Source organism: Oncorhynchus mykiss, chromosome 6 (genome assembly GCF_057628025.1).
Source record: "Oncorhynchus mykiss isolate SJ-2025 chromosome 6, ASM5762802v1, whole genome shotgun sequence".
NCBI classification, from domain to species: Eukaryota; Metazoa; Chordata; class Actinopteri; order Salmoniformes; family Salmonidae; genus Oncorhynchus; species Oncorhynchus mykiss.
The window spans coordinates 50,655,383-50,668,883 of NC_143027.1; the positions used below are offsets into that span (position 1 = coordinate 50,655,383).

The 13,501-nt window shown below is 42.1% G+C and overlaps 1 pseudogene across 1 annotated transcript; it reads left to right on the forward strand.

Moving 5' to 3' along the window:
* The first annotated feature begins 12,075 nt into the window (after window positions 1–12,075).
* Window positions 12,076–13,098, forward strand: LOC110526117 (chromaffin granule amine transporter-like; annotated as a pseudogene). The gene is made up of 2 exons (XR_005052154.2): window positions 12,076–12,221; window positions 12,600–13,098. The product of XR_005052154.2 is annotated as a chromaffin granule amine transporter-like (transcript).
* The last annotated feature ends 403 nt before the right edge of the window (window positions 13,099–13,501 follow it).

The window sequence follows — 13,501 nt, forward strand, 5'->3', positions numbered from 1 at the left end:
TATCACCACTATTTTCAAGTGTAATATCCTGTAGCACTCTCAAAATTGCTGGAAGCCTGTCCCTCAGATTACGGCATGCCATGTATCTGCATGCCCACCAATGTAAATCTTGCACTGTTTTTAATCTGTGCAGACACACCATAATGCTTTCCGCTCATAGCCTAGCCCCACAAGATTATTTCTGTAGTCCAGGCCATGTTTTTCAAGGCAATCAATTATCATTTTTGTGAGACCTGCTGCATCTAAGCTTTCAGCTGACTGAAAGTGTAAAAAGATTTTGTGGATGGCCCTTGTTGTAATAGTACCTCACAACTAAAGACATTTGTTCTTTTTTCTTTAAATATTTGGTTTCATCTGCAATTACATTAAAAACATCACTTTCTTTTACTTCTCTTATTATTTCACTTTGTATCACCTCAGCTAAGCCCTCAAGAACTTCCTTCTGGATTTGGTGGCTTGTGTACTTAGAATTGCCACATGCATTCATCCTTTTCTCTGTGAGGGGGTCATGCTTTGCTATTTCTTCTATATTGTCAAAAAATGACCCTTGTTGTGAGAGTCATCAGACTCTCGATGAATTCTCTGCGCTATATTTTGAGTGGCAGTTAATAGGAGCACATCTGCAATTGTTTTAATGTAAGTAGAGTTTTCCTCCACTTTCTTTTGCCGGTCGTCATTTATGACATCTAACATTGATGAGTTGCTGTCAATAGCCCTTTTATGCTGATTCCAAGCATACATAGCATTGATATGATGCTCTGCCTTCGAATGGATCTTAAACCCAGAATCGTTAAACAGAGCCTTTTTCCAGTTACAAAAACCTGACTGTAATGTGAAGGCAGATTTAGGTGTATTGTGTAGAGAAAAATGCCTACAGGCGAAACAATAAGTTGAATCTTGATTTACAGAATATTCAAGCCCTGAATTGTCCTTATAACAGGAGCTGTTGAAAGCCCTTTACCTAGTACCATGCTGAGTTCTGGGAAATGTTTTCAAACACGGCTGTACAGGACCCTCTTCTCTGGATCTTGAAATGTCTGAAACGCACGTTAAATAATGTGTCTTATGTCCATGGAAATGTCTAATTAAGGGATCCACAAGATTAGATACTAACAGCTGCTAAATAAAATGTGTAATTTAGAGGGAAGGGCTCGATGACATCTCCTGGCAGCTCTGGCTCACTATCTTGCTAAGAGCCAGAGGTCTCTGTGTCATCCCTTGATATATCTATTACATTAAAATAACACAAAAACCATTAGTGTATAATCAAAATAAAAATGCCACAGCCATCAAAGCAAGAGCACACATGAATCCAACCATTAGTGGTGGTAGACTGGGTCCTTGTGAAGTCTGACCACACTGACTCTGACTAGCCTCGGGTAGAGAGAGCTGCTCTGGGGTCCGGTGGTGATGCAAGGGCTGGGGTCCTTTTGCACCTGATCTACCTGTTTGTGCTTCTTTAAAAATAAGTCTGATATCTATCCCTTCCTTTTCATGTTTAATTGACCCTATGAAAAAAAATAAGACAGTCTACGGTTACATCTAAGCATCCAATTACCCACATTTTAGTCCAATCTCAATCTTAATTACAAATCCCCATTATCACAACTGTACCTTAAAATCAGCTACCAGCCTAAGTTACTAGTTAGATCATGGCTAGCCCTACTCTGCAGTATAACTTAGCTAGCTATAACTTCTTACACTTTTACGATAGCAAACAGGCTATCTGCAAATTGTGGTAATCTTTTGAGTAACGTTAACAGATTGATAATAACAATTGTTCATTTTGAGTTCAAGCACCAAAATCTAACTGAGTTCATGGAATTTAAATAGCTGAATGTTAACTTGCTGAACACTGACAGCTGTAGCCTACTAGTTACCCCACATTAGCTAAACATTCATATACTGTAACTTACGACACTGCACTGTATATGCGTGTATAACTAGCACAGATGTAAACATAATGTTAGGCTAAATTGGGAGCCGGTCTCTCTTATCAAAGGTCTAACGTTAACTTACACAAAGACTCAACTTTCATAAAAGTTGTTCAGGAAACCTAAATCCGATGCTAAACCTTAAAACGTACTTCAAATATGATGCTTTCGCCAATCGCGAAAAGAGCCTGTGTAAATATTCTATCTTCTTCTGTCTGTTCGTCTTATTCTTATTCTTCTGTATCTTGCAAACAACGTTAATATTCTCTCTTCCTTGTCTTCGAATTTGAAAACGTCAAAATAAATGCTTCTTTCAACAAGAGGTGAAACTAGATGTAAATCAGCATCAAACATCCAGTAGCAAATTACATTTTGAGGTGACACCCGGTGTGGCCAATCAGATGTCAGGGGGGTCCAGTGCCACCCCGGGCACCCCTCTGGCTCCGCCCCTGATCCTATATACAAAACATAGCTCAAGAGAAAGTGCAAGTGTCCACTCTTATCATTCTTGCTGATCTGTGTTCAGTAGCCATACGTGAGAGATCAGGTGCTCATGTGGTCTCAGCTAAATAGAGTAGGCGATAACCTATGCATGGCCGGAAAAGCAGTTATCGTCCCACTCCTAAAGGGTAGGCTATTAAACGTAGCTAAAGTGCAAGTATCTCCAACTTCGTCTAGCCTATCGGCTGATATAGCCCAGGAATACATGTAGCCTAATATAATGGGATACGGGAGCCATGTTCCCTCTAATATCTTTTGGCACTGAGAAAATGTCAGATCTGCTGAGAGCAAACGTAAACCTTGTTAAATGTCTGTGCACCTTCTAGCATGAGTTTACTGAGAACACCGAGGCTGTACCCGCTTTCATTTATTGTTTTAACAGTGACCAAGTAGGCTACTGTTGCTATTTGATCATAATGTAGGCCTACCAGAGTGGCTTACAGTTAAAAAACTACGGAAAAAAAGAATTGCATAACATGTTAACAAGGAAATAGCGGTTCTATCATTCAGCCTACAGTAATAGCCAATTTAGTGCTCAATGTAGGCCGACATTCCATGAGACTTTTGAAAAACACATGCAGGCCTTCACATGAACCTTATTTATCCACTTGTCCTTCAGACAAGGAGGTGACTGAACATTTTGTTATGTTGTTTGATGCAAGAAACCACTTTACAAAATGAAAGGAATTAGTATTAGTATTCCCACTCCCCCATTGCTGACTATAAATGATCTACCACTGGGCTAATAACTCATTAACTAGGAATATGAACAAATGTGCACACATGACTACATGCAGCTCTCCCTTTGATCTCAAATCAAGCGCATAATAATCACAACTGCTCATGCTGTAAAACAGTCCAGTGGCACAAATCCATATATGGCAATGGCCTATTTGCATATATGCCTACTGCAGCTCTGATTGGTTATGGCGCACTTGTCTGTGTAGAGTATGGGTATGCGCTCTACCTGCAACAAAATCTCTTGCAAAGTTAGTTTTGGTATGTTTCATTGAATGTGGCTAATATTGAGCTAATTCGATGACAATTCCCACTGTAAAGGGAAACGTTGATAGCGACCCCTGTGGCGGGCCAGGTAGCTAATTTGGGAAAACTAAGTTAAGTTCAAGTTCTTGTGCTTCTCTGCAAGGATTGATTTTTCTTCTGTGCTGGCTTTCCATATCATAAGACCATTACCCTGATTGTACCATTCCAAACATGCTCTCTCTCAATATAGATGGAAGGTGGAATACAATTACGCAGGCTCCAATGCTAGTTGGATGTGCAAAACCCAGCTGTGAGATGCCCAGTGATGCAGAACTCACAAACAAGCTAAATGCCTTTCATTCTCGATTTGAGGAAAAACAACACTGAGTCTTGCATGAAAGCCTCTTTTGTTCCGGACGATTGTGTGATTTCGCTCTCCGTGGCTGATGTGAGTAAAACTTTTAAATAGGTTAACACTTGCAAGGCTGCAGATGGAATACCAGGGCCCGTTCTCAGAACATGCGCAGACCAGCTGGCAAGCGACTTCATGGACATTTTCAATCTCTCCCAGTCTATAATCCCAACATGTTTCATGCTGATCACCATTGTCCCTGTTCACAGGAACTCCAAGGTAACCTGCCTAAATGACTATCGTCCCATAGCAATCACATCTGTAATTATGAAGTGCTTTGAAAGGCTGGTCATAAAAGACATCAACACCATCATGCCAGAAACACTGGACCCACTCCAATTCGCATACCGCACCAACAGATCCACAGATGATGCAATCTCAATTGCACTTCACCCTGCTTTCTCCCACCTGGAAAAGAGGGGATATAACTGTTTAAGAATGATGTTTGTAGACTACTCCTCTGCGTTCAACCACATACTTTTCTGATGACACGATTCAACTTGTCAGTGTGGTGCCAGGACAACAGCCTCTCGCTCAATATCAGTAAGACCAAAGAGCTAATTCTGAACTGCAGGAAAAAGAAAGAAGAGCACGCCCCCTTCCACATCAACAGAGCTGGAGTGGAGTGGGTTGAGAGATTGAAGTTCCTTGGTGTCCACATCACTAAGGACTTAACATGGTCCACACATAGCCGAACAGTTGTGAAGAGGGCACAATAGCGCCTCTTCCACCTCAGGAGTCTGAAAAGATTTGGCATGGGCCCTTGGATCCTCAAAAATGTATACAGCTGCACCATCAAGAGCATCTTCACTGCATCACCGCTTGGTATGGCAAATGCACCGCCCTTCACCTCAAAGCACTACAGAGGGGGATGCAGACAGCCCAGTACATCACTTGGGCCGAGTTCCATGCCATCATGGACCTCTATATCAGGCCATGTCGGAGGAAGGCCTGAAAAATGATCAACAACTTCAGCCACCCAAGACATAGACTGTTCACTCTGCCTGACTCCAGGCTGTAATCGCTGCCAAAGGTGTGCTGTGGAAATTCTACACAGCGGATACTTGAAGTCAATCTTAAATGAATCATTCTATATTAACAGCAAGCTGGACAGGTCACAATTAAACTTAGATGCATATTGCATCGGTCTGAAGTGAGCTCCGCCGGGGCAGTCCCTTTTAGTTCTCTTATATACTGCTTACAAAGACAAGTTATATTTGCATGATTTAGCTTATTCCTTATTCATAATTAATTCATAATTAATTAACGTTTGGTTCATGCGTGTGACCGAGCAATACCTCATGAGGCTTCTTCTCACCAAGCTGAGACCTTGAAACTGAGATATCCGTTTCGTTTTCTGCCAAAATTGCAGATACTGATAGTGAGGATTCCTCCCAGGCACGTTCAATCAGTCACCTGCATGAACACAGAAATGGTTATTAGAAAAGCACCCCAAAACTTTTTCCATCACAGGTGCTTCAACAAAGTACTGAGTAAAGGGTCTGAATAGTTATACAACTGTGATATATCTGTTTTAGAATTTTTATAAATTAGATAACATTTCTAAAAAACTGTTTTTGCTTTGTCATTATAGGACATTGTGTGTAGATGAGGGGGGGAAACGATTTTATCCATTTTAGAATAAGGCTGTAACGTAACAAAATGTGGAAGAAGTCAAGGAGTCTGAATACTTTCCTACATAAGGGACCAGTATAACCCCATATCTTCCAGGTACAGACCAGTATAGCCCCCTACCCTCCAGGTATAGCCCCCTACCCTCCAGATATAGACCAGTATAGCCCCCTACCCTCCAGGTACAGACCAGTATAGCCCCATGCCCTCCAGGTACAGACCAGTATAGCCCCCTACCCTCAAGCAATACTTATATATGCCATTTGAACATGGTTAACTGACTTTTGGGTTCAGAAGCCAACTTCCTTTGATCATATATGGCAAATGGAAAAAACATAGGCCTTATGGACAAACTCACATAAAATAAGACAAATCTATATACATACGCTTCCTACATATGTATAATTGACAACAAAAAAAATAGATTTTTGAAGATTTCACCCTTGAGTCCTGACTTTCTGATTATTTCCCATATAGAATCTTATAGTGGAGCGCACTCGCCCCCTTTGTGATTTTTTGTATATTTCACCCGGCATTTGACATATTCCACTTGCAATATGTTTTTGACCAATTGCCACCCAATTGAGTGGTATTTGCTATTGTGTATATGGATCGTCCACTGCCAATAAGTAGCCATTCATTTTTGTCCATTTTATGGAGGTCTTCCCTTTCCGAATGCACTGTATATACACTCACTCACACACATTACACTGACACTCTCACACAAACCCACACACATTCACATACACTACATGCGCGCACACACACACACACACACACACACTTTCACAATCATATGCTGCTCTTTATTTTACTCATATTATTATCTATCCTGATGCCTAGTTATTTTACCTTGTCTTCATGTACATATCCACCTCAAATACCTTATTATTATCTATCCTGATGCCTAGTCACTTTACCCAACCTTTATGTACATATTTACCTCAAATACCTAGTATTCTGCACAGTGATATGGCACTGGTACTCCCTGTATACAGCTTCATTTTTGTTCCTCTTGTGTTAGTTACTATTAGACTTTTTTCTTATCTTATTTTCCCTCACAATAAATTGGGGAGGGGACTGTTTATCTGTCTCCGTCCATTAGTATGTTAGTTTGTTAGTACATGCATCACATGTGATATCTCCGTTAGCACAGGCACCGATTTTGATTCAACTAGGGTGAATGCTGCATTTTGCAATAGTAATGCGGCATTTACAAAATTACACTGATTGGCCAGATGGAGGCGCTATAACGAGGCGCTATGATGAGTGATTGAAGATGCAAACTTTTAAATGTCATGCCCCTCACCCCACTTAGCCTAAAGTCATGAAATTCAGTACATCGGTCTCTATTCTCATGCATTTACTGATGATGTTTACTGTTGTTTTTTTAAAACTCTACTTTGTTGGGAAAGGCTTGTAAGCAAGCATTTTCCGTTAAAGTCTACACATGCTGTATTCTGAATAATACAATTAGATTTTTATTTGTCTCTTTCTCTCTCTTTACATGATGTGTATACATGTGCACACAGGGAGAGTGAACATGCATTGGTCCAGGCTGTTTGATTCAGGTCTGCCTTTTTAAAAACCTACCCTCGAGCTAGTAGGAGATGGCACCTGCTCAGTTCCAGGTGAATTTCAGCTATCAAAACATAAGTGGAAAATATAGAGAGGGGCCTGTACTCCCTACTCCAATAAAAACCTTCACACCACTAATTCTACTAGTAGTAAGTACATTTCAAGCTGACAGAAATATAGTAACAGTACATGACTATCATTTATACAAAGCAAATAATTCAAGGTATAGAGGAGTTATCCCTCTTAGATTCACATGGTACTTTTAGAGGGGAGTGTGGATTTCATAATTCATAAAATCCGACATGTTTTGATTGGACCAATTTTACCATTTGAAAATATTACATTTGCATGTCAAGCAGTGAACAAACAGGGGCTCCAGGTTTCCCAGCAGCAGGTTCGGAGGTGTACACAGTGAGAAGTGGATGTGCTGCCTTTTGTTAACAGTTTACAAGACTCTCCTCCTGGTACGCTGGCACAACAGGCACCTGTTGACAGAGCCCATTGGACAAAGATGAAATGTAAACAGGCCTGCTGAAAAGGTTGCTCCACAGTTTGAAAAGGGTCCATTTGGGTGAGATGGCAGATAAAGCTTATTGCGAACAACACCAGCCTCGGGTTATACAGCCCCTCACCCCTCTCAATAAAGAGCAGCAGATGTAGATAATTGTTTCCCCTTATGACGCAGAGCGAGCTCAGGCCAGGGAGTGTGTATGTGTGTGTTTGTGAGGTGGCTGTGTCTTGTGTGAGGGGTAAGACATAGAGTGACTAACTTATGAAAAAAGGTTACAGCAGGACTTAAATAGAGCAACAGGAGGGTGAGTTGACCACTTGTACCCATTGTGGATCTGCAGGATGCATCTGAAGGTAAGATGTCTTGGCTCAGGTCAAATTGCACTCTAGGCCTCCCGAGTGGCGCAACACTCTAAGGCACTGTATTGCTTGAGGCGCCACTACAGATCCGGGTTTGATCCCGGGCGGTGTCGCAGCCAGCTGCGCCCGTGAGATCCATGAGGCGACGCACAATTGGCCCGGCGTCGTCCGGGTTAGGGGAGGGTTTGGCTGGCCGGGATGTCCTTGTCCCATTGCACTCTAGCTACTCCTGTGGTGGGCCGGGCACATGCACGCTGACACGGTCACCAGTTGTACTGTGTTTCCTCTGACACATTGGTGTGGCTGGCTTCTGGGTTAAGCAAGCAGTGTGTCAAGAAGCAGTGCAACTTTGCAGGGTCATGCTTGGGGGGATGCATGGCTCTCGACCTTTGCCTCTCCCAAGTCCGTACTGGAGTTGCAGAGATGGGACAAGACTAACTACCAATTGGACATCACTAAAAAGTAAACAAAAAATGTTGGACTCTAGGGATGCTCGATACTTTTCTATAGGCCTAATTAAAATTGATGAAGGGTGAGGCTAATCAATCGTATAAATGTTCATTTTAGTTTGTTCTGTAATCATTAAAGCACTCCAAATAATGAATGGAATATGACTCAAACCTGAATTGTAATGTTACCCATTGCTTTGTTCCCACCAGTTATGCATGGTAACCAAAGGATATATGATGCGTCATAATAATGCCTGAAGGTAAGAGTAAGCTATATGCAAACCTGATGTTCAGAAATGATCAACTTAATGCATATTCACCTCTATTACTGGAAAGTATTGTGATTTTCATAGCAGATTGGTGTAACGTAATATGCTGGGAGTCAGGGGCAGGTGCAGAAGGTGAGTTTAATAATGAATCGAAGCAGATTGACAAAATGTGAGAAGCGTACAGAACGTGAGAGAAAACAATACTACCTAGTAACTGCTGTCAACTGAGGGCTAAATAAAGGGTGAGTAATCAAGGAGATAATGATGACCAGGTGTGCGTAATGATTGTTGCCAGGGCCGGTGGTTAGCAGACCGGCGACGCCAAGCGCTGGAGAGAGGGAGCGGACACTTGTTGTTGACTAGCATGTTCTGTAAGGAGAAAGGACGGAGCTGTGCGATCAAACGTATGTTTGAAATATGGACCAGTCCTTATTTACAGTTGAGCACCACAGCAGGCAAGCAGGCTACACTTGACCTTGATCAGAACAGAACACAGCAGGCAGGGCTCTGAGAGGGCCCTGGAGGAAGTCTAATCCTATTGCTGAGAGACAAAAACACCATCCTCAGAGCCAAATGTCTCTCCAGAAATACCATGCCTGACCATCCAGGCAGCAGCCACCAGCTCACTCCATTAGCTACCACAATTAAAGTAGCCCTGGCTGGGCATCCCAGCTTATTAAATTGAAACGGATGGTGCATTAGTGGTAGCTGCAGGTCAGGGAAAGGTAACATTAGAGGTAATACACACAGAGAGATGAGACCCCTTCAGATCAGTTACTATTGCAGTTTTATATTTTGAGATGAAAAGAGTAAACCTGATGTACACTGTCATGACTGGCCTGTTCGGGTCAGGTTACCGTAGACCATAATCCTACAGCGATATCTCTCACACCCACCAGCGGGAGAGAGATAGAGAGTTATGGAGGTGGGGGGTTTCATTACACCTCCCACCCATTGTAAATCTTAAGGCAGCAGACAAAATCCCCTTTGTCCTCTCAGTATGGAGGGATGGAATGTATGATGGGCCTATGGAGAATCTACCTCTGAATAGTAACATGTAATAAATGGACTTTGGGACAATATGTTTCGTGGCAATAGATGGAATATGAAATGATATGAGTGTCATTTTTGTTATGTTATTAAAAGTTAAATGACGACGTTATAACGAAAACATTATAACTTGAAGAGTTTTCACACTCATGTACTTGAGGTTTGCATACTGTACGTTGTGTGGAAAATGTCCAGATCAAAGAGAATGTATTTGTAAAGATGTAATGTGAAGTTAGTTGTCTAAATTGGATCTGAGTAAAATCCAGACCTTGCATCGTAGCTAGTTACGACCAGAGAACTTGCCCTAAAGGTGGAAACGCCAATTTCTGACCCGAGTGTATAAAACACATGAGTTCAGAGCTAATATAGCAGACTAAGCAACCACGAGCTCCAGCCAATGTCCGAATTAGTTGCATACCTAAAATTCAACACAAGGTTGAAGAAGACAAAGGAACCTGAAGAGGGTTAAACCAAGGCCTCATACCTTTTAAAGGGTTAATATATTGTGCTATGATAAACTCTGTGTGTGTGTGTGTTAAAACCTGTTTCGAGTGTTGTGCCCTTCAGACACTATCAGAAGACTGAAACCGCCTACAGTACGTTCATACTCCTCCTGTCTGGGACCCACCATGGTTATCTGAGGTTCTGAAAACACAAGGCTGCCGCAAGCCTGATGAAAACAGCCACCTGTCAGAAGATGCTTGGACTCGTTCACCTTGTTATGACTCTATACTTGTGATGGAAGGTCAAGTTTCTGTCAACCCACTTCTGAGCTTTTAATTGCTGATAAGATGGTTGCTGCTGTCAGGGGGAGGTTAGATTTATTAAAATGTTGTTGTCAGGGAAACTCACGCAAGGAGGACTGGGAGAGAGGCTCTATGAGTTACAGGATGTCTTAGACATTTTGCACAACCTGGGGAGAGCTATTATGTACTGTACTCTGTACCAACTTCTGCACACAATTGTATTACTATAGGAGTATTCTAATACTTAAACAACGAGTCTGTGTTTCCTTTCCATTACTAATGTATGTTTGATAATTATACAGACCTGATCATCTGTTGAAGAAATTGACCAACAAAACCTTTTTACAATCTATGCTACGGATGAGTAACTGTGTCTAAGAGGGTGAATTCAAGCAGGACCACCGGGTCACCACTCTCCAAGGAATCGTGTGTCTCAACTACTTTCATTCCCACACTGGAACCATCTCCACGGCTGATTAGCCGTCCTCTGAAGAACCCTTTTCAGAGCAAGGACGAGGAAACATTCCACTAAGAGTAAGGACACTGACATCGTGAGGACAAACAGAGAGTTACACCTGGCAACCGAAGGTGTGCTGTCATCAGAGAAGTCAGAACGCGGTCCACGAAGAGGCACCCCATCAGAGACGTTCAAAACTGAATTACATCATTATATTCTGACCCATTAGAGCGGCAGTTCGGGGCAAGGTTAGGGTTCAAATAAGCATCGTTGACAACTGTACCCAAGTGCGGTTTTCTCTCGTGCACACTCTCTCTCTCTTTTGAAATCCACATTTTGTAACACGTGTCATATTGTGTTGGCCTGCTAGGAACCTGTTTCATTGTACTAAGTTCTAATCAATAGCCTAGACTGTGTGTTTATGTATCTTATATTATCATTTTAGCTTGTTAGTAAATAAATGATCAACTCAATTGGTGTGGTATTGACTTATTTAGTGAGACTCGCGAATTAGTGAGACTCGCGAATTCCCGAATTATGCGACGTTCAGAATGAGACTGTAAAGGAAATTAATTAATTAGCAACTGTTGTAAAATCGATATTCTGATATTCTTTGAGTTAATTTGGAAAGTAGAAACTCAATAAAGCCAAAACCCTCCCATTGTGCACCAGGTTAATGAGTTAATAATTACCTGATTCATTTCATCACGTAATTAACCGTTAATCATTCAATGAGCAGCAGTCGTCACATTAATCAATACAACATTACGACAGCACTCTTAGAAAAAAATGTGCAATCTAGAACCTAAAAGGGTTCTTCAGCTGTCCCCATAGGAAAACCATTTTAATAACCCTTTTTGGTTCTAGGTAGAACTTTTTTTGGTTCCATGTAAAAAACCTTTCCACAGAGGGAACCCAAAATGGAACCCAAAATGGTTCTACCTGGAACCAAAAAGCATGCTCCTATGGGGACAGCCAAATAACCCTTTTGGAACCCTTTTTTCTAAGAGTGTAGTTTGTGTGTAGTTAGTTTAGGACAAACTCAAATGTAGTGGTGTAACGATAATACAGACACAGTGGAGACCTTCTTGTGACTAAATTGGTAATCAAATGTTAATATTTTCAAATATGTTTTAAATATCAACATATCTGTTTCTTATCCAAAAAAAGGGAACTGTTCTGTAGCTATTGTCCCAGGGAACGTGGAGAGCTATGTCGCTGTTCAACCCCTTGGTGTGGGCGCGAGAGTTGCTACGACAGAGCAGAAGCTCCTCCAGACTGGTGCTGGTGGTCGTGTGTGTTGCCCTGCTACTGGATAACATGCTGCTTACTGTTGTCGGTGAGTCCAGACAACTCACACACACACGCACACGTACACACATACACACACTTTAAAATGTGCATGTAGTTGTGTACCTTAGATTGGATAGTGATATTTGTATTGAAAAGGCACGTCACCCATTTTAATATTTAGCTGCAGGGCCAACAATGCAGCTAGCGTGACCATAGCATTTGCCTTTAACTGGCCTGACATCTAGACCCCACAGAGAATAACTTGGGTTGACAGAGAGCAGCGCGACCACATTCCCCCTCATGGAGTAGATCCACTGTGCCTCCCCGGCACTGAGACAAAAGGGTTCCCTCCTTTCCTTTCGCCTGCCTTTTAAAGTGCACAGTCTCCCACAAACCCAAATGTGTCGTCTCTCCTCTCTCGCAGTGCCCATCATCCCAACGTTTTTACATGCCCTGGATCCCCCTACACAGGACACCTTCATCCAGCATGCAGAGGCTCTCTGAGGAGGGCTTCACATTGACCTCAGTCCACTCCTTATACGACAACACTTCCTACAGCATCAGCTGCTCTGAGAGCAACCTGTCTGAGGCCCTCCTCTTCAACATCTCCAGAAACTCCAGCCAGGTGAAAGGCAGCACATGCCAGGAGGACAGTGCCTTCTTGGACAAGGAGAATGTTCGTGTGGGACTCCTCTTTGCCTCCAAGGCTCTGGTGCAGCTTCTGATCAATCCCTTCGTGGGTCCCCTGACCAACAGGTTCATGTTCTGGCTTCACAGCAAGTGTTTTTGTGTGTGTGACAAAATCACAGCTAGCTAGGACAGTGTTCAACTTTGCATTTATTGAAAATGATTAAATACAATACACACTGGTTCTAATCTTATCCTTATCTTTTCCCTCAAGAGTTGGACATCACATACCAATGTTTGCTGTCTTTATCATCATGTTTGTTTCAACAATAAGTATGTGTGCCTGACACTGACACACACTTCTAACTTGTTACACACAGTTGATAATGAGATATAATTGAGGTAGTGATCTCTAATATACATACCATGACTGTTTCACAACTCCAATTGCGTCATCTTTAGATTTGATTTTATCTTACCACAGTGCAGTCATGGTAACGGAGGTTGTGTCCTGTGGTTGTCAGTGTTTGCCTTCTCATGTGCATGCTCCTTGTTGTTTTTTGCTCGCTCTCTTCAGGGAATTGGTTCCTCTTTCTCCTCCTGTGTTTCACAAAAACCTCCCCAGTGTTGTAATAGAATATGAACCATTTTGTCCGAGCATCTTAACGTCTAAGTGAAAAGCATGTCTTCTCCCGTAAG